General features: G+C 49.4%; 1 pseudogene; it reads left to right on the top strand.

Moving 5' to 3' along the window:
• Positions 1 to 24252, top strand: part of LOC146871894 (bile acid receptor-like) — a 373335-nt pseudogene that overhangs the window by 239935 nt on the left and 109148 nt on the right.

The raw sequence follows: 24252 nt of genomic DNA, 5'->3' as shown, positions 1-24252 counted from the left end.
TAGAGAGCATTGATTTAGTCCTGATTGAGCAAGCTGGTTTTAATGAGGGGCATTATACACTTGATCTTTGTTTTAGGCTTTGGGCAATGGGGTAGAAAGCATTAGAAACAACAGGGAATTTATTTAGTTGCTTTGTTGATTTTTGCTCAATCTAGCACACTGAGTGACTTTAGGGGATACATTTTATGGCATGAATATAGCCATATGTTTTCCTAGTGGTGCTGAAAGAACTTCATAGAGAGAATTTGGCTAAGTTGGAATTCGACAGGAATGGCTCACTATCGCATAAAATACCAAAAGGGAACGGTCCCACCAAGAATGCATCCTAGCACCCACCATGTTCGCATTGTACTATGCTGATCTTACAGCAACCTTACAGGATGTACATGATGTACAAGAATGGAGAGAGGGCTCGTTCCATGCTTATTGTATGTGGATGATTTGTCAATTTAAGACATGATGCACGTGGAGCTTCAAAGAAAATTAGATGTCTTTAATAAATATTGTTAGGCGAATGTTTTGACTATAAATATGGAGAAAACTAGAATTTAGTGTTTACAAAAATAAAGTAAGCCCTTCACATGGTTAATTGGTGAGACGTTGGTGGAAGACACCTCCTTCTAGTATTTAGATATGATTTTTAACAAAAAATTAAATTGGAAAATGTATCTTGATGTCTTAAAGTCACATGCAAGGGGCGTGGCCAGCAAGATGGCCGACAGGATGTGCCTTTAGGGAATTCTGTCTCCCCACCGCCCAATCCTGCAGCATTCTGGTACAATTAGCGATTTACTTGCCCTGATGATGTGGGAAATATGCTGCCCTGCACTGTGAGAGGGCAGAGCCGACTTGACGGCACCCTAATGAACTGTGGACAGCTGTTCGAACCCCTAGGAGATTGCGGCCATGTGGATGCTGCGGCATTAACCAGGCCCCAGGGAGAGCTCTGATGGCGACCGCGGGTCCGGGCGGGTCTGTGGTCACCCAGTTGCGATGCATCAGCAGCACCAACAGGGGGTAAACAATTCCCCTAACAACGACCACCAGCAGAGACGATCGGTGGGCCTGGGGCACCCTTGAGCCCAGGTGGGCGGCTGCAGCATACAGCGTAATGACCTGTAGGTTTCCAGCTGCAGGGACTTCCTGGAGACATCACCGTGAGTCCAGGGAGGGCCCTTGATTGAGGTGAGCTAGCCTGTAGGTGTCTGGGGAATGCTGGTTCACGAGCGCTGGGAGATTTCTGTGACCAGCGGCAGTTATGAAGGACCAGGGGCCGGATTTTTCCATCCGGTGCTGCCCCTAGTTGAAAGGCCCCACTCAAACTGAATTGAAAACGGCCAGGGGACGGCAGCCTCCGCTTTAATTTTGGGCATTTGCTGTGGACCGCACACTGGCGGTCTGCAGCTAGCAGATAAAGACTACTACAGTGTGGGGGCACTCTGTTTCCTGGACAGGTGTGGTGTTGTTGGGGTGCTATCGCTGTGGGGCTCTTGGCGCCTGGGTCCCTACACGTGGTCAATAATGCTCGGGACACGGAGGTGTGCTTGCTCCGTCACTGCTGCCGTGGCCGTTCTGCCTACGTGCACGCATGACGTCATATTTATTGGTGCGTTAGAAATACGTGACCTGACGCGCACGCCTGTGCGTGTCACGTCAGTATCGCGACATTACATTCCTCCCCAACACGCGAAAACAACAACAAACAACCCAAAACATATGACTGCATCTTAAACACGAACTACAGGTACCTCAGTAGTCATCAGCTCTGCGCTAGACATTTGCAACTCTAGTCAACTCAAATGAAAACAAAACAGTCTTACTTGACGTAGTCTCGTAAACGACGGGAGGGCTCAGGGTGTGGCCTCAGGTCATATCGCGATCCCCCACAGTCCGGCACGACACCCCGGCCCCTACTCACAGAGTCACCATCTGCGCCACCATCTCCACCCTCTGGCGCGCCAGCTTCCTCGGGTGGCGTAACCTCTGGCTGGTGGCCTTGCTGCGGTGCAACAACTTCATGATTCAGGGAATCAGCTCCTCCACTCGCATGGTCCGTACGCTCAGCAAGTTCTAAGAATCCCTCCTCTCGTGGCGTGTGCCTCGGGGGAATGTCTTGACGCCTTTCATCCGTTCCAGGGGGCACTGGAATTTTCTTGAAGTATGAAATGTTCCTCGTTATCTTCTCGGCACCTTTCCTGGCTGTCACGCACGTGCCCATGACCTTCTCCACTGTCCATGGTTGCGGTTCAAAGTTCAAACGAAACTTGCCACCTGGCATCCGATTTCGGATCAGCACTCTGTCACCTGGGGCCAGGTGTGGGGTCACAGCACGCCGTCGGGCATCAACATGAGCAAAAGCTCCACGTCGGTGCTCATCAATGGCACTGTCATTAGGAGTTTCGGGCATCCACTCTGGGTGATGTGGTATGGTGTCGGTGACAACCCGCCCCATCAGCAGATGCGCAGGTGCCACTCCCGTGGTAGAGTGGGGCGTCTGGCGATAGCTTCGGAGAAATGTAAAGATTGCGAGCTCCACAGACTGGCTTTTCTCGTGAGCAATCCTTATCACTTTGTTGAGTGTCCTCATGAAGCGTTCAGCCTCTCCGTTCGCTTGAGGCCATCGGGGGGTGATTCGCCGGTGATGAACTCCTAAAGCCTGCAGGTACGCCGCGAAGTCCTGACTCTGGAATGGTGACCCATTGTCGGTTCTGATTTCCTTGACTATGCCATGTGTCGCCATGATTTTCTCTAGTTTCGGGATCACTTCCTGGGCACTCAAAACGGTTAGTATTTCCACTTCGGGATACTTCGAATGATCATCTATGGCAACCAGAGTGTGCCTTCCGTCCGGCAGGCTGCCAAAATCGACGCTTATCTTGGACCAGGGCCTTCTGGGCCGAGGCTCCATCACAACAGGGGCTGGCCGGGGTACTTCTCCCGTTACCTGACAGGCATGGCATTCTCGAACGGTGGCTTCTACTAACTCGTCCATGAGAGGGAACCACACTTTTGTGCGGAGCCTTGCCTTAGTCTTGACCATACCTTGGTGACCAATGTGGGCCAAGTCCACCACTCTCTGGGTTAGGGACGTCGGGATGACCAGTCTGTGGCCCCTCAACAAGCATCCGGTGTCGTCTTCCGTCAGTTCGTCTCTTACATTGTATAGGCTATCCATTATTTGTTTCGCTCGGGGTGTCAAGCTTTTCCACTCCTCTCGGGCCCTGTTCCAGCTGTTGTTTTGGACCGCCACTCTCGCCCTTTGCAGGCATTCATCTTCACTGGTGGAACGCGACAAGCTGGCCATGGACACTGGCCTGGGACACGATCGCGCCGTGATGCATCGGACGTACTCTTCTGTTTCCGCCGCCTCCTTCATCTCTTGTGGAGTTGCCTTGCGAGGGTGGCGAGATAGGTAGTCTGCCGGGTTCCGTGCTCCCGGTTGGTACTCGATCTTGCAGTTATAATTTTGCAGTTGCAACATCCATTTTTCGATTCTTGGCGGCGGCTTGGTGGATGTGCCCGCAAATAGGGATACCAGCGGCTTGTGGTCCGTGGCTACAACGAATGGTTTTCCGTATACGTACAGGTGGAAGTGGTGACACCCCCAATGAATGGCGATTGCCTCTTTTTCTATTTGTGAGTATCTCTGCTCAGTCTCTGTGAGTGATCGGCTGGCGAATGCCACCGGGGCCCATTCCTCTGCGCTTGTCTTCCTTTGTAGCAGGACTGCGCCCAATCCGACTGGACCGGCGTCGACAGCAATTAGTGTCAATTTGGCTGGATCGAAGAATGCCAACGTCGTGGCTTCTGAAAGCGCTTGTTTGATTTCCTCGAACGCTCGATCTTGGTCGCTGTTCCATGTCCAGGGGGTAGACTCTTTGGTGAGCTCTCTTAGTGGCGCCGTGAGGTTCGCCAGGTCCTTGATGAACCTGCCACAGTAGTTCACCATCCCTAAGAAGCTTCGTACCTCCGTGATGTTTGTGGGAGCGGCCGCTTCCTTGATGTCCTTTACCTTGTCCGGATCCGGATTGACGCCGTCTGCCGAGAAGGTGTAGCCGAAGAATTGGAGCTTCTTACACAGAAATTCGCACTTCTCACGATGCAGTGTAAGGCCTGCGTCTCGTATGCGTCATAGCACCTGCACCAGCCTCTCATTGTGTTCCGCCACGGTCGTGGCGTGCACCATGATGTCATCACTGACATTAATCGCTCCGGGGATTCCTGCGATGAGCTCTTGTATCACGTTCTGGAACACCTCAGCAGCGCTCGACACTCCAAAGCTTAACCGCGTATACCGCCTTAGACCTACATGCGTGGAGAACGTGGTGATGTTCCGGGACGCTTCGTCCAGTACTAGTTGGTGATACCCCGAGCGTAAGTCCAACTTTGAGAAACATTTGGCGCCTGCCATTTCCCCGACGATGTCATCGATGGTCGGAGTGATATGGCGCTCCCTCTTGATTGCAGCGTTGGGGAGCCGCATGTCCACACATATTCTGACAGCGCCTGGTTGTTTAGGTTTCCTCGCCACGACGATCGGCGACACCCACGGGGTCGGTCCGGACACTTTCTCGATGATTCCCGCCGCCTCTAGCTTCTTCAGCTCGGCTTCCACCAGTGGCCTGAGATGAAACGCTATGCGGCGATGCCGGAGGGCTATCGGCTGAACAGTGGGGTCGATGTGTAAGTGGACCTCTTTGCCTCGGAACTTTCCTATTCCGTGAAAGATTTCCTCAAACTCCTCCAAGGTGTGGTGTATCGACTCTTGGTGTACCCCAAATGCGAACGTTACCACTCCCAGATCTTCTGCCGCTCTGCAGCCCAGGAGCATGCCTTGCCCGTCTTCGGTAACATAGATATTTGACGTGATTGACCGCGTTCCATGGGATATCACAGTCCTGAACTTTCCCCGCACTTTTAGCGGTTCCTCCTGTCCATATGCGAACACCGTTATCGTCGATGGGTGTAGTGTTGGCTGTGGGTGCATGGATCTGTCTTCACAGGCGCCTGTAGGGCTGCTTCCATGTGCGCAGCGCGCGCTTTTGATAGTTCTTTCGTCCGACCCATTGTCAATATGTCAGTTAGGGGCTTGCCAGATTCCTCCAAGATCCTTTCCCTCAGCTTGACTGACGCGCACCCTTGTATTATCTGGCCTCTTATCTCCCCCGTCTCATCCCGAAACCTGCAGGTGGCCACTAGGTTTTTGAGACGAGCATAGAACTTGTCGAGCGACTCCTCAGGCAATTGGCGTGCTTGGCGGAATATGAAACGTTCATAGTCGCGGTTCGCCATTGGTTCGAAGTACTCGTTGAGCGCCGCTATCAACGTCGTGTGCGTCTTGGGGGTGTTTTCCGCAAGCGTCTTCACTATGTTGTGAATCTCCTTTCCTCCCAGGTGGATTATCATTGCGCGTTTTTGATCTCTTTGAACCTTCGTGGCCTCAAAGAAAATGCGCACCCTATCTTCCCAGTCTCTCCATCGGGCTGCTACTGCTGATGGGGACCCCTCTACGGAGAACGGCTCGATTGGCGGGATATTTGCCATGTTGCACGTGCGCTGCTTGCGCCAGGCGCGACCTCCTCCTGCCCTTGACCTTGATGGCTCCCAGATATTCTGTCCCTCTCCCACGTGGGTGGCGGGGCCTTCCTCACAGGCTGGGTGTGACCTTCCCCCTGGTGCTCCCCCGGGTATGGCAGGAATGCGATGAACTTCAGGGCTCTTCCCTCGTGACCTCTCCCCTCAGGCAGCACACAATCTGGGCCATCCACACCACTTACTGGCACAGAGGAGGGGGGTCCACCAGCATTCCAGGCGACCGCGAGGCAGCGCCACTCTAGGCGTCAGCCTCGGCTTGGAGGCAGGAGATTTAGAGCGCTCTGCGCGCTACGGGCAGTTAGGAGGGGCGGGGCACACGTGTTCAGCAGCTCGCTGGGGGCGCCGAGGCAGCAGTCGTCCCCACGCGTCTCCGCCGCCAGTCGGGAGCGCTCCAATGCGCTCGCGCTCCCCCACCACTCCACCACGAAACCGGAGGGGGCACGGAGACCGCTGCGCGTCGCTGCAGGGGCACGAGCACCGCGAGCGAGGACCGCTCACCGGCCGCCACACCTACGGGACGCGGGAGACGAAGCGAGGGCACGCCCACCCTCGTCGCCACTTTGTGGTGTTGTTGGGGTGCTATCGCTGTGGGGCTCTTGGCGCCCGGGTCCCTACACGTGGTCAATAATGCTCGGGACACGGAGGTGTGCTTGCTCCGTCACTGCTGCCATGGCCGTTCTGCCTACGTGCACGCATGACGTCATATTTATTGGTGCGTTAGAAATACGTGACCTGACGCGCACGCCTGTGCGTGTCACGTCAGTATCGCGACATTACAGACAGGGCATCGCCTGGTTGGGTGAGGATAGTTACCCCGGGAGAGGGGCGTCCCCCCCCCTCCCCCCCCAATGGCATTGCCTGGTGTCGTAGAGCTGAACCGCAGAGCCTCTCCTCTTGCCTCCAAACTGATTGTGGCAACCCTGCCTGGGTTTTTGGGTTTGTGGCTGGGGAGACAGGTTAGGCCTACAGTTCTGGCACCTTTCCCCGCAATGACTCCTTATTGGGCGACGCAGAGGCCGGTTTTAAGAAAAATCTTTTTTCTCAGTAATCACCTTCTGTATCTGCCTCTTTTCACAGACCTTATTGCGCGCGACATTCTTGAGTAGCACACATAAAGACGTTATAATAAACATCATTTATCGTATTCAGTGACCACAAATTTAAATAACATGGTTAGCTATTATTGTATTAGAATTTCTTTTCTACCTTCAATATATTGGACGGACATCAAGATGGTTATAGACCAAATGCTGCTTGAGCTCCCAATGAGCCACCCTTGTGACTGACCAGATAGCACACCTTCGGTACTTACCTTTACACAACCCTGTATGACAAGAAGGGTGTCCTGCTGGCTGGCTGTGAAGGCCATAAGTATAATAATGTTACAAAGGAAAACACTAGAGTATTTAGTACGTTTGCAAAAAGTATTACATACAATGACACTGCTATCATAATAAATGCTTTAAAGAAATCTTTGATTTAATTACTCAGTACAATCTTAAGGAAAACGACAATTCCAACGTTGTGTCAATGCTGAAACCTGCAGACTGCCACGCTAAATTCAGGCCTCTGACTTAAGTTCTGTGGGCCTTTGGCTGGTTCAGTTTTGGACTCTGCCAGTTATTTATGCCCACACCACTGGTTATTTATGTCCATTTGCAGGGCATTGGTCTCCCCTTTGTGTTCTCTTTACATTGCATTGACACATGGTCCTTTATTGACTTTTTAATCCTAATCACTGCTGCATTGGTTGCAGGATTTTAAGAAACCTACTCAATTTATGTTCTACGAGGTTCTGTTTTGTAATTGTTTTTCCCATGGTTAAGACCTCTTTGTGATACATTACACATCGTCAACGCAACTCCCTCGCCCATCGGCCAGGATCCAACCCATGAACTGGCAACATTATGGGACTGTTATAGAAACAAGACTTAGAGACAAGGATGATCATAAGGGATAAGCCCTGAACACGACTGAGCCCCTGCCTAAAGTAACTACGACACCTTGAGCACCCACATCTGGGAATGCTCGTGACAGGAAAACAGGGACATACGCACATATATGCGGAAACCTCACCTCGAGACGTGGGGCTCCCATCTCCGACATAACTGGATCACGCTCACATACAATGCAGCACTTGGGCAACGTTCTCTCCTCATCACTTTGCTCCCATAACCGTATCTAATACAGCAGGGCCCCGCCAGTCAGCACTCTGCACGAGTAGCATATTATGCAGATATATACATGCGACATATATAGCATAGGCACACTAGCACGGTGGTATCAAGTTTGACAGTTTTCTATGTTTCTCATCTTTTCTTTTTCTCTTTGGCATTGAGCTCCAATTTAGCTAAGTACAGTATTATTTGTTGCTAATCTTTGTAGTGACTTATGCTTCCAATGTTTGGGAGACAAACTGAATGCAGTATTTCCCCCCCCCACACCTAGAGGGCACAACCATGCAAATGAAGATGTATTATGTTTTGTACTTCATTATGACGTATATAAAGCTGCATGCTGTGCTGAATAGAAAACGAATAAAGATTATTTAAAAAAAAGACCTCTTTGTGATTATGCGCATTATGTTTGCTTGTTTGCGAATTGCTCACTTATTTTGCACTCTCACTACACCGTCACCTGTAGCACCTTTTCCCACATTGGAATTGACCTTCATTACTCTAGTTCCTTTGGAAAACAGGGTGCCCTTTTCATACTGATTCGTTGTGGAGGGCTGGTTGTGGAGAGCTTCATGCTTTTTAGTGACGTCTCAAATGCTTAATAGCATCCTTAAGTCACGATCACAGAACCTGTAGTGTTATTCTGTCAAATATAGTGCTTTTGAATAAAAGGCAACAGAATGGGGCTTTGGTATTAATATTCCATTCATATAGAATTGTACCTACGGCAGATGACAAAGAGTCTGTATTTACAGTGAAGGACAAATAATTTCAGGTGTGAGAAATTGGGTTGTTGGTTGACTGAGGTGCGAGCCCTGGTCAAACAGTGCCACAATCCCTGGCAGAGTGAACCACAGAAAGTCAAAACAATTAACCTGTGCTTAATCCTGGGTACATTGAAACAAAAAGCAGTTAGGCTTAACTTAGAGGCAATGTGTAAAGTATGCAGCATACAGTGATAAACTGAAAACACAACACAGGGAAAATTTTACACCAATTTAGAAGAGTTGATTTTAATAGATAATTTGACACCAAAATGGCAAAGGCACCACATAGCTAAGAGCAGGAAAATGGCAACTTTCTGAACATAGCATTTTCTAAATTTTAATTTAAACATCCAACTTTACCCTTAAAGACGATTTTTTTTTATTACAATTTTATAGACACCAAACATGAAATACCGATCTGTCACCAATCAAAAGTTACAACTAACTAAATGTAATAAGGCAACATAATTGTATCCTATGGGAAAGGTAGGCCTCACTCAATAGAGAGAAACAAATTTAGGAGTTTTTCACTACCAGGACTTGTAAAAGATAAAAGTACATGTCCAACCTGTCAATTACAATGCACCCTGACGTATGGGCTGCCTAGTGCCAACCTTAGGGGGTCACTTATATGCAATAAAAGGGGAGTTTAAGGATTGCCCAAGGTGTTATATTACAAGTCAAACTGGCAGTTTAAAACTGCATTCAGGCTGCAATGAAAGACCTGTGACATGTTTTAAGGGGCTACAGAAGTGGGTGGCACAATATGTGCTGCAGGCCTATCAGTAGCATTTAATTTACAGGCCCTGTGTACATTGTATACCACTCTTCAAGGGACTTACGAGTAAATTAAATATGCCAATCAGGTGTAAACCAATGTAACCATGTTTAGGGGAGTGAGCACAAGTACTATAGCACTGGTCAGCAGTGGTAAAGTGCACAGAGTCCTAAGGCCAACAAAATTCATTTTGGCAGAAAAATTGAGGTAAGTAGGCAAAAGGTTTAAGGGGAAGACCACTCTAAGGCTGACAGGTCTAACATCAGGGTTCTTGAAAATAAATTCACAGCAAAGCTTTTTTTGAGGCGTTTACATGCTTATTCTTCTCCATCAGAATGGTAATAGCTGGCATAGGCACTATGACAGTTTTGAAGGATTTGATTAATTGCTTGTAAAAACTGGCGAACTGAATGAATCTTTCAATTTCTTTGAAATGTTTAGGAACAGGCCATTGTAAGACAGACAGATTGGGGCCTATTCACAAACTGCATTTTGTAGTACATTTAGCAATACTACTAATATACTCCAAATGCTATTCACAAACCTAGATGCAAAGGTTCCGCCTCTCCTATCTTTTTCTGTGCAGAAATTTCCACCCCGACTGTGGAGCCTCCAAATGCATAAGTATGCATTTTAGTGGTTTGTTCACAGACTGCACTCCTAAAGTTACTATAGCCGAAAAGGACTCAAAAAGTCATAAATGTATGTCCAACACCATGCATGGGCAACCACTGGTACTGCAACATACTCCCAAAGAAAATAATGGAAGTTTGGACTTAAAATGAAACCCCATATGTAAATTAAATTAAATTGCTTGAACTAGTTCAAAATACGAATAAATGTAATTTAGGGCCTGATTTCGATGTTGGGCAGAATTGCTTCCACCCGACACCGACTCTGTCCTGGGACCGACCGACACCCGGTCGGTAGTCCCGAACTCCTCATTAGGATGCGACCGAACACTGTTCGGTCGCATTCCTGCATTTCACTATGGAAGCATGCATTACAGTCATAAACCGGCCAGAATGCATGCTCCCATAGTGAAATGGGAGATCTTGTTCATCCCTGCACCTCGTGGCAGTAACCTCAAGGTGCCTGCCACAAGGTGCAGGGATCAACAGGGGGGCACCATAGGTGCCCCTTCGGCCTCCAATTGGAGGCCGTGCACCAAAGAGGGGCCTTGCTGGAGGCCGCCAAACACGCTTTCCGACATGGTTTCCATGTCTGACACGCCAGCATGAAAACCATGTCAGAAACTGTGCATTGTAATCTCAAGGGCGGAAAGGCATGCCCCTGAGATTACTAGATGAAGGTTTACTTTACGACCGCCTATATCTTAGTTAGGCTGTCAGAAAGTAAACTAAGGAGCCTATTACGATGCAGCTGGGAAGGCTCCGACTTTCCGAGTTGCATTGTAATCGGCCCCTATGTGTTAAAAAAAATCTAAAAAGAAACATTTTTTATTTCAATTTTAACATAGTATAATAATGTTTTTACATATAAAAATTAATGTAACATTATTTCTTCAAATATAATTAAATTACTTTAAAGTAATGCTGTACTGTTTTGGATTTTTGTGTTATAATTTAAACTTAAAAAACAAAAGAATTCAAATATTCATTATAATTACATTTAGCATTAATTTATTATTGCTGTAACATTTTATATTCTTCTAAAATTAAAATAAATATTTACAATTAGTTAACATTAATATTTTACATTAAAATAGTTTTTCTTTTTATTTTAAAGTTGAATAACCCTATATATATTTTTTTTAATGTTTTGTTTATTTTTCATTATAATTTTTACAACAAACAGTATCCACAGTTCATCTCATTACACTTATTTTATCGACAGTTGTTGTGTTGTTCAGTTGTGGGATGTGCATCCTGCACTCAGCAGGGGTACCTGTCGTTACGGTCCATATATCTTCTCTATACTGTGATGCCGAGGGGAACCGGGGACAATAAAACTGGGGATGCATTGAAGGAGGGAGCCAGGGTGTGAGCCATGGGTATGGCGTCCGGGTCAGTGCAGCTGTTTGTGTGCAGATGTCAGGACATTGTTTGTAGGCAGGGGCCAGGACAGCCAGGCTAGTGGCCGCCGGTCGTGTAGTGCACCGAGGGGTTATTGTGTCTCACTCATTGGTTGGGGGTGTGGGGGCTGTGTTAGGTGTACTCACATTTGGGTTACATGCTTCCAGTTCTGTAGTGGTGCATTGCGATGCCCTAGAATCGGTACGCAACTGTAAGTGCTGGAACTGGTGGGACAATATGGCCCATTCCATAGATATGGGATGTTTCCGCAGTCCTTTCACCTCCTCCTCCCGAAGTGCTTCCTCTTCTGCTGCCGCCCACTTTTTTACTGCTCCCACCCATGCCTCCACCGGGGGTCCCAGTGGGGCTCGCCAGTTCATGGCGCTGCTTCTTTTCGCTAGTAGCGTTGCGAAGCGGATAGGCACTTTTAGTGTTTTTGGTCTACTAAATATTCAGAGAGCGACTTTCTCCCAGGTGTGAATATCTGGAAGGCCTGTAAGTTCTTTAAGTGTCTCGAGGACTACTGACCAGAACTGCCGCAAGGTGGGGCAGCTCCAGAACATGTGGTGAAAGTGTGCATCTGACGAGCGACATCTGGGGCAGAGAAATCGAGTGTCCGGGTAGAACCGCTGCAGGCGCGCTGGTGTTAGATACGCTCTATGTAAGACATAAAACTGTATGTTTTTAAATCGTGCGTTCCTCGATACTTTTTTAGGGAACTCTCCCACTCCCGGTCGTGCAACTGACGCTCGAGTTTGTCCTCCCATGTGGCTCGGAGAGCGAGCAGTGGTTCATTCATAAGCTCTCTGATGGATTTATAGATCCAAGTAACTAAGTGCCGACCTGTACCCATATGTAAGATGGTGTGAATGACCGGGTGGGTCTTGAGCTCACCTGTGGAAAGGTCAGCGTGCGGCCGAAAGTGATCAAGGAGCTGTTGGTGGGTTAAAAACTGTCCCGCGGATAATCCATACTCCTCCGCGATCTGATCATAGGGTCTGAGCTGCTCCTCCACGAACAACGCCTCTGCTTCTGTTATATCGCAGTCCGACCACGCACGAAGCATGGCCGCCGTAAAGTACGTCTCCCTCTTGGGCCAGCCGACCAGCAGTAGCCGTGGGGAGTAATATGGGGTCCCCGCCGACATGTGGTGGATTCTTTGCATACATCGGCGGCCCACCGACACCTGCAACGGATATGTCCGTCGAGGTTTGGTACCTGGGAGCAGTAGGCGACAAAGCTCCGGGGTAGGAACCCGGCCCTGGGACGTACGTGTTTCTCCTGTGTTCCTACCCGCCGTACAGTACGACAGCCACTGTAACTGCGCCGCCAAAAAGTACGCTTCAAAGGAGGGGGCGCCCAGTCCCCCATGTGTGGTGGGTAATTGCAGCTTGGTGAGGGCTATCCGATGTCTGTGCGTGCCCCAGATGAGTGAGCGGAGGAGCGAGTCCAGGTCTCGAAAAAAGGCCCTAGGTGGGATCACCGGTAATTTCGTGAAGTGGTACAGTAGACGGGGGACAGCGATCATCTTTGCTATGGCCACCCGGCCTATTGGGGCCAGCGGGAGATTTTTCCAAAATCCCACCGCCGATCTAATGCCAGCCAACGCTTTGCGGTGGTTGCCCTCATATATGTCTGTGGGGGAGTGATATAGGCGGATGCCAAGATATCGGGGGCGTGTTTGCTCCAGGAGACGTGCTGCGTACCAATTCGCACCCCCAGCGGCCCGAGGTTTGTGTGTAGTGGGTATAGGGTGGATTTGTCCCAGTTTACTTTACGACCGGACGCCTCCGCGAACTCCGTTAGGGTTGTCCATAGGGGTGTGAGGTCCGTGGTGATATCACGGATATATATTAGGAGGTCGTCCGTGTACATGGAGACGCTATGGCCGGTGTCCGCTATGGGGATGCCCCATTTGGTTCCCTCCTCACGCAATCGGATTGCCAGCGGTTCTACCGCTAGAGCGAAGAGCAGGGGCGATAGTGGGCACCCTTGTCTCGTCCCCCTCTCCACCTTGATTGATGAGGAGATGTAGCGGCCCAGTCGAATGCGGGATGTGAGCCCGGTGTAGAGAAGCCTGTATACGCGAGGAGGGTTGGGCCTATCCCCACTCGCTGCAACACAGCGAAAAGTTATGGCCAAGTAAGAGTATCAAAGGCCTTTTCGAGGTCTAAGATTAAGCAGACCGCGTTAGGGTGTGTATTTTCCACTTGATCCTAAATATGGGACAAGCGCCGTATGTTTTGTGACGTATTTCTGCCGGGCACAAACCCGCACTGCTCCGGATGGATTAAGGGTCGCAAAATTTGTTCGAACCTCTCCGCTAGAATTTTCCCCAATATTTTGCAGTCGGCCGAGAGGAGCGTGATTGGACGGTAAGAAGATAACTGCTGCGGGTCTCGGTGCGGTTTAAGGAACGTCACTATGACCGACTCGCGGAGGGAGCTGGGCAGTTCTCCCCTCTCTAGAGCAACCGCCAGCATCTCAGTTAGGCGAGGAACCAGCAGGGGGGAGAAGGTGCTGTAATACTCAAGAGGTAGACCGTCAAGGCCCGGCGCCTTATTTCGCGCCAGCGCACGAATCGCTTGGGTAACGTCCGTCGGTGTTATTGTGGCGTCTAGGGTGTTTTTCTCTGTTTCTGAGATGTGCGGGATAGATAGGGGGTCCAGAAAGCGGTCGATCGCCTCCTGCCCGAGCTGTGACGGGGTGCGGTAAAATATAGACTAATACTGCTGGAATGCAGTTAGGATGTCCACTTGGGATCGCACTAGATTACCGGAAGGGTCTATTATTTTGGTGATGGGTTTTACTTCCGTGTCCTGTCTTGCTAGCCAAGCTAGGAGTGTGCCCGTTTTATCTCTTTCTTTGTGCATTCGAAAGGCGTAGGCTCTAAAGTTGTATTTGCGTAGGTCTGCCATGGCAGCAGCCTGTTGTTTTTTGGCTGCCGCAACTTGTGCTGCTGTGGCAGCGTTGGCATCTTCCTGTCGAGTGAGGGGGGCCAACTTCAGTTCTGCGGTGGTGAGTGTGCGTTCGAGTGTGCGTCGCACTCCTATTATTTGCTTAATGCATGCTCCCCGTGCTACTATCTTAAATGCGTCCCATTCAACCAATTTGGAGGATGCCGTCCCCGAGTTGTTGGAAAAGTAGTCCTGTATGTCCTGCTCGTGGTCGTGTTTGAACACCTGGTCCATCAGACAGTCACGTGGGAGGCACCAGGTGGACACCGGAGGGTGAGGGGGCCTCCATTGGATACGTAGGATGTGTGCATCGTGATCCGAAATCACGCGGCCTAGATAGTCTAAGTGTTGTATTTGAGGAATCAGTGATGGGGAACATAAAAATCTGTCCAATCGGACCCGTAGGTTATGTGGTATGGAATGAAATGAGTAGAGACGTGTCTGAGGGTGGTGTGCTCTCCAAGCGTCTATTAGCGCCCAGTGTGTAACCCCCCTTTGAAAGTGCTCAGTCTGCTTCGGTGCAGGTGAATGTGGCGGTGGTGGATGGGATCTGTCTAGTGTGATGTTGAGCACGCAGTTGTAGTCTCCCCCTAAGATCCATGGGATAGTCGTGAATTGAGCTAACACCCCAGTAAGGGATTCCCAAAACTTGTCTTGGTCAATATTTGGGGCATAGATGCTACCCAAGAGAATGGGCTGCCCATCCAAGAGTCCCTCTAAGAGTGCAAATCGTCCCTCTTTGTCCACCACTCTTCGGAGTTCTCCGAATGGGGTGCCCGGTCGAACCCAGACCAGTGCGCCTCGTGCGTAAGCGGAGTATGACGTGGCGCATATGGTGCCTCGCCATCTGGCCCGTAGTTTGTTAATTTCTGGTGTTGTGAGATGGGTCTCCTGGAGGAACGCTATTTGTGAGTGGTGACGCTTGATGTAGGAGTAGACCGCCTACCGTTTTAGTGGCGTGTGGAGGCCCCGTGTGTTCAAAGTCAGTACGCTAACGTCTGTGTTTTGCATTGGAGTATGTGGTGAGTGGTACCTGCGCCCTTAGGTGCGGTGAGGAGTGGCTGTGCTATAAGCTCTGGCGGTGACCTGGTCCTGCGCCCGTCAGATATGGAGGTTGGTGGCATCCGCCCAAGGGTGGCGGTTAGCTTGTCACTGGCATTCCCTGGGGGGTAAAGGGTGAGAGTTAACCGGGTCGGTAGAACCAGAAACTGGGGTAGGAAACTGTCCCGATACCTGGGACCTATCGGCGAGGCCGATACGTCCAAACTGACTCTCATAGAACTAGAGAGTGAACAATCGATGCATGGGGGTGGCAGCGCGTGCCTGCGGGGCAGAGTCTCGATAGGGCATTAGTAGGATCAATGTTCGTCATCAGGTTGGTGAACCCACAAAAGTGTTGCGATGTATTTCGTGGGTGTGGCGTATCGGGGTGCAGGAGTATGTGTCCGCCAATCTTACCGAATGCTTCTGCTCGTCAGCTCGTATATCCTCAGTGCAGAGTGTCGGCAGTTTGTGGAGTGAACAGGGGCATAATGACAGAGTCGGTTTTTGATTGAGTCTCGTCACTGTCATCTTCTCCTTCTGACGAGAAAAGATGGGGGGCACCGTCTATGTCTTCTCCCTTCTAGGCAGTCCCTAGATCCATCACCGCCTGTACGGCCTTGCGTCGCACCTGTATGATTTGCTCCAGGTCCGAGGAGTCCAGGACACGACGTTCCGTTAACTCTCTCCTGCCCTGCGGACTCTGAGTTTGTGATGGCTGCCGTCCGCGCCGCCTGGCGCGCGGAATCCTGTTCGTCTGCTCCCGAGTGGCCTCTGCTGCGGAGCTCTACGCGCAGTGGTGATCTGCCCAGTCACACGCGTCCTCGGCCGTGGAGAAGAAGTGGGTGGTACCAGCATGGATAACTTTCAAACGGGCCGGGAATAATAATGAATATTGTATGTTGCTAGCTCGCAGTCGGCGTTTCACCTCCAGGAACGATGATCTTTGTTTCTGCACCGCCCGTGCATAGTCGGGGAAGATCATGATATGCTTGTTTTCCACCTGCAGGGGACCCGCATTTCTGGCGGCCCTGAGCACTGCGTCGCGGTCTTGGAAGTGGAGAAATTTAGCTAACAGCGGCCAAGGCAGGGCGCCTGGTGGCGGTCTGCGGGCTGGAACTCGGTGGTCTCGTTCTATTGAGAAGAAAGCTGTGCGTTCCGTTGGTGGGGTAAAAGATTTGACCCAGGCCTCCATGTACGTGATTGGAAGCGCCCCTTCGACTCCCTCCGGCAGGCCCAGGACGCGGATGTTGCAGCGCCGCGAGCGCCCCTCCAAATCGTCCAAGTGCTCCTCCACGGCTGCCAGGCGGACCAGCGCAGACCGCGTCGCCTTTTGTTGTTCGATGACGGTGGGTTGTAGGTCTGCCAGTGACTTCTCGCCATCCTTTACCCTATCGGCCAGCTTTCTGTGATCATCTCGGATGAGACTAATGTCCGTGGTGAGGGCGCCGAGAAGCTCCTCCATGGAGACCCTTGACAGTTCAATGGCCGCTAGCACTTGATCCAGCTTGTCCGAGATGATCGGGTCTGGTTGGGTGGTGGGGAACCTGGTCAGCGTATGAGTGCGCGGCAGGTTCTCCGATGCGGTTTCCGGGACCGTCGCCTGCTGTGTGGCTCTGGGCTTCCCCATGTTGGCGTTTGAGATGAGGTTCGTCGTGCTTAGTGCAGTTGGCGGATGGAGCGCAGTCGGCCCACTGTCGTCGTGTGGCCAAGTTATCTTTCTGGCCGCCCACTTGGTGTAAGGGGCGTAGTGCGTCCGCAGGTCTTCTCCGCCGAGCCGCCAGTCACGCGTGCGGTGAGCTCCCACGGCAACTCTCGCGCTCCGTTCCGAGCACACTACGACATGTGGGGTATGGTATTAGGGCTCACCGGGTGTCCCAACTTCAGTGTCTCCCAAGTAGTGTAGTTTATAACGACAGCCCTCGCTGGGGGTACAGCCCTGCGCCTCCAGAGCCGCACTGCTGTGTTCTGGTTAGTGGGTAGTGCCGAGGACCTGTGTCAAGGGTGTGTCAAACCCGAGGCTGCTGCCAGCGTGGGACAAGCTTCAGTGCGCCCACCGATCACCCTGCACCCTTACAGTCTCCATGTTAGGGTCAGGCAAGGACAGTCTCTGGGTATGGCCATCACGTGGGTGTTGCAGAGAGCTGGGGGGCATCCACGCTATCAGCGCCAGCAGGATTGGAGCTGGTCCCCGCCTCTCACCTGCCACCGTGTCCTTGGAGATCTCACGGGGATCCTTTCTCTGTGCTCTGGCTCTTTCCTCCTCGCGGGCGCCATTTTGGGGTCAGGCGGACCCGGCTCGACAAGGCCCCACGCGACATGCTGGGGCGGACGGCCCCAGCGATCCGGTTCCCGGCAGCCGGACACCGGCGAAGACGGAGAGCGGCCCGGCCGCCACTCCGGATGTGTGCCCTGGGTTCCTGCCGCTTAGGTAAGGTCCTGCCGTCCCCGGCCTCGGATTACCGCTGAACGTCCCCCTCTGCAGCCTGTCACAGAGGTGACGGCCGGTGGGAGGCAATCCTATGCGAGGGTGCACTGTCTTGCCCCGCCTCTGTCTAGGCCAACCACCGAGCGCTCCTCCTCGCCGATGCCGCACTGGACGGCGGCCTGGCCCAGCCGCGCCGTAGTCAGGGGTAGGAGTAGATGAGCGCCATCTTGTCGGCAGGCCCCGGGGCGAGCAAGCTCCGAAAATCACCGCAGGTTCCGTATTTTTCAGGAATCCGCGGATGTCATCAAGCGAGCTCCTGTTCCGACACCCGTGGATACGGCTGGAGGCCGGATTCGACGATGTGATACAGCCTGCTCGTCTGCCCGACCACGGAGCCTCAGCAGAGCGCGTCCGCCATCGTAGCCTGCTTGGCCACGCCCCCTGAATAAACCTATACTTTAGGTGGAGACCTCCTCCCTATTGTTTATGTGAGGGTGTTTGTAGTAACTTTCACTGGGATGGAGATATGCAAATCTACACTATTGAGTAACTTTACTTGCTATACTTGTAAGTGGTGAATAGCCATAAATATTAAAATCACTCAAAAGTGTAAGAGTAAACTTACACAAGTAGATTTACTCATGTGTAAATTTACCTTTGTGGATAGAACCCATTGTATTTTCTGGCTTTTGTGCTTATGCCTTGGGCTGGTATGATGTAACCTAAAAAGTAGAGTGAGGTTTTCTCAAACACAAACCTCAGCATACAGTAAACGATGTTTAATGTGGGAAAGCACTTCGCTGACATGTGGTTGATGTTCCGGTATTTAGTGGAAAAATCTAAATCATAAGCATATGATCCAGGTATTACAATACAATCCAGTATATCATGGGAGTGAAAACGCAGCAAAAATATTGCACAGGCCAAAAGGCAAGACCAAAAGGGTAAACTGCCCACACAGCTCCTTGTATAATTCAAACAAGAATGTAATATCCCTCTCTATTTAGTGTATCAATGTGCATAGTTATTGATCCACAAGCACAGAGATTAGAGTAATGGGGTAACTAGATTGGAAATAACATAAATTTCTCTGTACTTACTGCATGGTCATATTTTTCCATGTTGTTTTAGGACTACAAAGATATGTGCTCCTATTGTAGTTGTCAAATAGTGTATGAAGGCAACAGCAAGGCTAGCGATAATTAATGGTGTATGAGCCCAGTAGCAATGCTATCAGCGAAGTACTTCTTAAGGCCATTCCTTGCATTGTGTAAAAGCATGTATTTTAGCACATGGGACTAGTTCTGTACCACAGTCATAAGGTTTGTTGGAAGGTTAACTGTTTTGCTCTGTTTTTCACAAATGACATTGGCAAAGTCTTAATGGGCTTCAGGGAGTACAGGAGACTTTGTAACCTCTTAGTGATCTGTATTGGCCAGTACAGTCAGTGTATTTTTCGTCTGACTGAGAAACAATGTTCCTAACAAATTCTGGAGGTAAACTTGATGCAATTACCAGCCCAATCAACAGAAGTATACCGAAAGGGCAACTACAGGCAGTGGCATTGACAAACAAAGAAATCATCATAAAGTAGCAATGAGAGTGATTGGCTGAGTAGGCAAAGGAGGATTATACATAGGTTCCTGCCTACTGCTCAGGGCAAACTAGGGTAGTTTTTTGGTATGTCTGATTATTGGTAAGCACAATGTCCTGTTGCTTTGCAATAAAGATAAAGATGATTGTCTTCTTTCTTTTTGTATTCTTCTTAGCTTTCTTTTTACACTTCAAATCTGCACAGCCTCTATGAAGCTCACAGAAGTGGAAAGAACATCCGCAGAGGCACATGGTGTGTAACTAACTCTGCGAGTATCATATTGATGTTCTTTCTTTCTACTGGCATGCTGCTATTAAATTGCAAGAACCAAATCAATTAAAGCCACAGTTGTGGTTGGATGTTGGTCCACCAAAGATAACAACATCATTAATTTCCTTCCATAAGCATTAGAATAAAAGTTCTGCAGTGTTACCTATCCAGGAATCTTCGGATAGGGGTCTTTGAAAATGTATGATGTACAATATGAACTCCCACAATATTTTTAGAAGAAGCCATTTATGCATTTCTTTACTGGCATGATGCTGTTCAAACACAGCCTGGAACCATGTCAAAAAATCATCATCGTTTTAAAGGCAAAGATTTGGTCTCAAAATCAAAAGGATTGACCAAGCCAAGGTACCCTTAGTTAAGTATGACAACATAAAAGAAACGTTGAAGACTCCCCACTGTTCAATCACTGTTGAGAAGTGAAATGTAGCTAACATTGCGCTTTAAAGGAATAAAAAAGGGTAGTGTTTTCTCAAAATGTCTCACTAGGAGATATGGAATTTCCAGTTAGCAAGTCAGTTGAGGTGAGTGACAGCACTAGACCTAAAGCTCACACTGCATCCCATGAGGTGGGAAAGGAAGCAAAAGGATTAAACTGAATAGTAGGTGGTTTTATATCCATATAGAGAATGCTAAGAGCTTACCAAAGGCATGGTAGGCATGCAGATGGTATGCTTTTTATGTGACTAGGTGATGTGGCTGATTGTCTGCTCATTTCATACATGGGTGTTCCCACTGCACAGACCGCACTGGTGTTTCCACACTCACGGATACCTGGAAGGGTGTCCCATGTGTTATATGGAATATCAGGCAGGAAGGGCGGCAGTGGAGTACAATGCAGAATGAACAATTTCAAACCTGGGACACTACTTTTTACACCTAAACAATGGCATTAGTTTCAGAAAGGAGGTGTAGAAATGCCTTATAATCTACCCTTTCCTAGATGGTGGTATATCCAAGGAAACCTATCTGAGATGGAAGAAGAGTTTTTTCATCATGTGAATCTATTTAATGTTCAAACATATATAAGGAAGCATCTACAAGTGATGAATGCATCACTCCTCTATTCCCTTATTTTTTGTTGCGTTTATCACCCATTTTCTAATTTCTTTATCCCTGATCTTTGATCCTTTGTAGCTGGAAACTCTACTGGATCTCTTTTGCATTCTACTTGCATGGATTGACCTTCTCCCTGATGTCAATTGGAGTTTGGTGCCTGGCCGATCATTAGCCTTCATGAAAATCAAGATTGACACGTTTATTTAACTTTTTATGTTTTTTCTCCTGTTTGGAAACCACTTAAGGAGTCACCCTCTGGCAATAAAAAAAGCAATTCAAGTGACCATCTTCACTTTCAGTCCCCGACAGATGGAACTGGTGTTGATCTCTCAAGCACAAGAGTTACCTACTTTCTAATTTTTCTCAGATAGTAATTATGAGAAAAGTGGATTATTAGTTGAAGTGGTTGTGGAAACTCACCAAGTTATAACGTCCCTAGTCTGTATCAGGACCAATTAGGTTTCTTAAAATCCAAACTTAGCGCAGCCCTGGGTAGCTGTGGCACAAAACAGCCAGGCTTAACTCAAAGGAAACTAGTGTAAAGCATTTATCAGTGCCAAAATAGTAAATAATTAAGAAACCTAACACAAAAAGCCCAGTCCAATTTATAAAAATAGAGTATGTTTCTAGTTTCAAATAAACACCAAAACAACACAACTCTGAAAAAGGCAACTGGAGTTAAGATTTTTGTAGGATGTTCATAAATCACTGCTTTTCACTCTTAGCAGTTGTCTATGAGCCTCAAATGAGAATGTATGGGGCAAAGTCAAAGTTTCAGGCAGGCTGCGATAGAAGTCGGGGTTGGACTCAGGCGTCAGGTTGATTTTATGTTCGCACTTTGAATGTTTTCTGGTTCTTTTTCTCATTAATGGTGAGGTAGGCGAGATTCTCTGCAGCTGGAGTCCAGCCTTGGGTTTGACATCAACAGGTCGGCATAGTCCAGAAGTCTAGTGAAAACATCCCGAAAGCATTCAAGATTACCCACAAACAGGCAAGTAGCAGTGGTCTATGAGTCTGTGTGTGCAAAAACAGTTATCTTTGGCTCACAAAGTGCAGTCTTGTAGCGAGAAAGAGTACACTCCAGCACAAGCTAAGGGTCAAGGAACTGAGAGGAACCTCTAAGGGGCTAGGAACTCAATCTCTCAGCTACACCAGCGGAGTCCATGGCAAGTCCACAGCAAACTGGTCAGCTGGGCACTTTGCAGATGTAGGGCTTCCTTAGCTTTTGTGTCGCTGAAGCTTAACAGAAGGCTAGCCAACTAGCTCTTGGAGTCCACTAGCTGGTCCTTGGCATGAGTGGGAGCAAAGCCAGTCCTTGGGGTCTCTCACCACAGGGTCAATTGCAGGAGCAGCCCTTCTCTTTCTGTAGTACTGTTTTTGTCCAGCAGGTCGAACATGTGCAGCCTTCCTTGGTGCATTCTTTTTTCTGGAGTTCACAGGTGCAGCAGGTGCTGTCCTTCTTCTGTTCTTTCTGGGTCCAGCAGTGTTCTGAGGATGGAAGCCTGGGGTGACACTTGTATGCCAATTTTTAGTTTGTGGGTGGGGAGGACTCGCTAGCCAATTAGCTACAATTCCCACTGGGCAACCGCAACCAGCTTTTGCATTATTTTCTGTGGGGTTGTCACTAAACAATCCCACAATGCATCTCTCTGCCCAAATCTAAGATGGTGGGACCCTTTTTCCTTGGAACAGAGTCATGAGCACACTTCTGAGGTGTGTCCAATGTAATGAGCCACTCCTCCAGGAAAACTGTTTTTGCGAGGGATTTTCCCGCTCTGGAGGAGATGCCAGTCTGACTATACAAAGTAGCAGACAAGCTACCCGTGCCGTGGGGCGTGAGTAAAGGAGTCGCACCCAATTTATAAAAAAGGGGGAGAATCCCATTCGTTGGAGTATGTAGAATAGGTATCCCCATTCGATTGAATCAAACGCTTTGGCAGCGTCAAGCATGACTGCTGCCATCGGAAGATCAGGGGAAAGTGTGTGAAAGAGAGCAAATAGTGTATGAAGATTGTGGGAGGTGGACCGTGTAGGGATGAACCCAGATTGATCTGGCAACACCAGATTTTGCATGAGTGGTTGAAGCCGGGTGGCCAGTATGTTCGCTAAAATTTTAACATCTGTGTTACTGAGCGACAGCGGGCGGTACGAGTCACAGTGATCAGGCGGTTTGTCTTTTTTTTAAATAAAGTAATAATTAGTGCCTCACGAAGCGGAGGGGGGAGAATGCCTGTATCATATGCCTCCGCATACATTTCTAGCAGGAAGGGGGTGAGCTCCTCCGCATAGGCTTTGTAGAACTCGGAAGGGAAGCCGTCCGGTCCAGGTGCTTTCCCATTAGGAAGGGAGGCTACTACCATGCGAACGTCTTCCTCCGTAATAGGCTGACCTAGATGATCTCTCTGCCCCTCAGACAACCATGCAATAGCTACCTGTGATAAATAGGCATCCAGTTCTTCAGTGGCCGTCTCACCCTGCGATGTGTATAATTTAGCATATGTTTGCCTGAACTGTTCCAATATGTCCGTGACACTAAAATGGTTGTGTCCCAACCCATCAGTGATCTTAGTGATTACGTCTTGATGTTAGCGATGTGTAATCTTCGTGGCCAAGTGGTGTCCCAGCCTCCCTCCCTCCCCATAAGAGCGAGCCACAGCACGTCTCGCTATATAGCGCAGCTCTTCATCTGCTAAGCTAGTATGCTCAATAATGGCTTCCTCAATGGAAGACAAGGTCGCCTCACATGGCACTCGCTCATAGTCTCGTTCAAGGTTGGTTAATGTAGCCTCCACTTTAGTGAGTTGGCCCCGTAAATCCTTTAAAATACTAGCCGATGTATTCATACAGGCACCCCAAATGGTGGCTTTAAACCCCTCCCACAGTATCCCCACGCTATCAACAGATCCCTTATTGTGTTCAAAATATTGAATAATGGCCTCACGAATAGTTTCTAAATAGAGGGTGTCTAGCAGCGCCACAGGGCGGATCGCCAGGTAAAGGTTCGGGGGATTTGCTGAGGAATACAGAGAGTGAGCTGAACGGGGCAGTGTTCAGAAAGTGTGCGCAGTAAGCTCTCCACAGCCATCACCCAGTTCGCCACCCCCTCACCTATCAGCCAATAATCAAGGTGAGACCAACTGCCATGAGCTGTGGAGATGTGTGTGCCTTCAAGCGTCTCTGCATGTCTATGACGCCATATGTCCAGCAATCCAAGTTCCGCCATCCCATCATTAATCGCACGAGCTGCACCTGGGGAATGCCCCTCTTTACTGCTAGACTTATCTTTGCTGAGGTCCAGATGCGTGTTAAGGTTTCCCCCCCCCCCAGAGAATTGCGGCGTCTGGCCAATCACGCAGTGTCGCAATGAGGTTCCGAAATAGCCCAGGATCATCTCTATTAGGACCATAAGTGTTCACAATGGTAACAAGTTTGCCTGCCAGTGTCCTGTGTACCATAGCATAACGACCCGCAGAGTCAACATGAATGCGATGGACTGTAAATGGGAGTCCCTTCACCAGGGTGAGCACCCCCC

This window comes from Triturus cristatus, chromosome 1_1, assembly GCF_964204655.1.
Source record: "Triturus cristatus chromosome 1_1, aTriCri1.1, whole genome shotgun sequence".
In the NCBI taxonomy this organism is placed as follows: domain Eukaryota; kingdom Metazoa; phylum Chordata; class Amphibia; order Caudata; family Salamandridae; genus Triturus; species Triturus cristatus.
Note: the sequence above shows the minus strand (reverse complement) of the source record. Positions and strands in the feature narration are given on the sequence as shown.